Here is a 706-nt window from a genome sequence, read left to right on the forward strand (position 1 = left end):
CTTTTATAAATGAGTGGACTTTGGGTTGATATTATGCTAGTAATGTTTGGATTCTCAAGATGACTAGTTGGAAGAAAATTGAGATTAGTGACTTGGTTTTTTGATTGCCTGTGCTTGTCTGTCCCTCCCCCCCCCACCCCCCCGAACTGTGCTGTGTGGGATGGAACACGGTAACAAATGTGGGTGTTAAGTTTTTTTCCAATATGCTTCCCTACCTCCCACCCTGGTTTATAGTCTCCAGAGAGAAAATAGTTACTGCTAGAGATCAGCATTTGGGATAGTTAGTACTTCTTTCTGGACAAGGGAAAGAAGGTCTGATTCTTAACTTTAGTTTTATGATGGAAGGTAAATTTACATTTATAAGTATTTTACTGGTTTTTGCTCTAGGGCACATGTGCTCATCAGAGAGACATAGAGAAAGTGAGAAATCATTCCCCAGGTGGGATGGCCATGTTGCCATCCCTCTCCATTCTCCTTCCAGGATTTTGGGCATGCCTACATATATGCCCGGTGTGTTTTTCAAGCCCCTCCCCCCGGTTGAGGGGCTTGAACTGCAAAGTAGGCTATGTGCCATCCAGCCACCTTAGCTACCATGCCACTGACCTATACATTTGTATTTTGTAACTCAAGTTTGAAATCATATGATAGTATTTATCAGAAACCTAATAATGCTGAATCCAGTGCTCTTTTTCTTTTAGGCATTCCT

The 706-nt window shown here is 42.1% G+C and overlaps 1 protein-coding gene across 1 annotated transcript in view; it reads left to right on the top strand.

Moving 5' to 3' along the window:
• Positions 1–706, top strand: part of AFG2A (AAA ATPase AFG2A) — a 295,494-nt gene that overhangs the window by 14,387 nt on the left and 280,401 nt on the right. The gene's annotated exons all lie outside the window — the stretch shown is intronic.

The sequence above is a fragment of the Tupaia chinensis genome, unplaced genomic scaffold (genome assembly GCF_000334495.1).
Source record: "Tupaia chinensis unplaced genomic scaffold, TupChi_1.0 Scaffold000362_1, whole genome shotgun sequence".
Taxonomy (NCBI): Eukaryota; Metazoa; Chordata; class Mammalia; order Scandentia; family Tupaiidae; genus Tupaia; species Tupaia belangeri.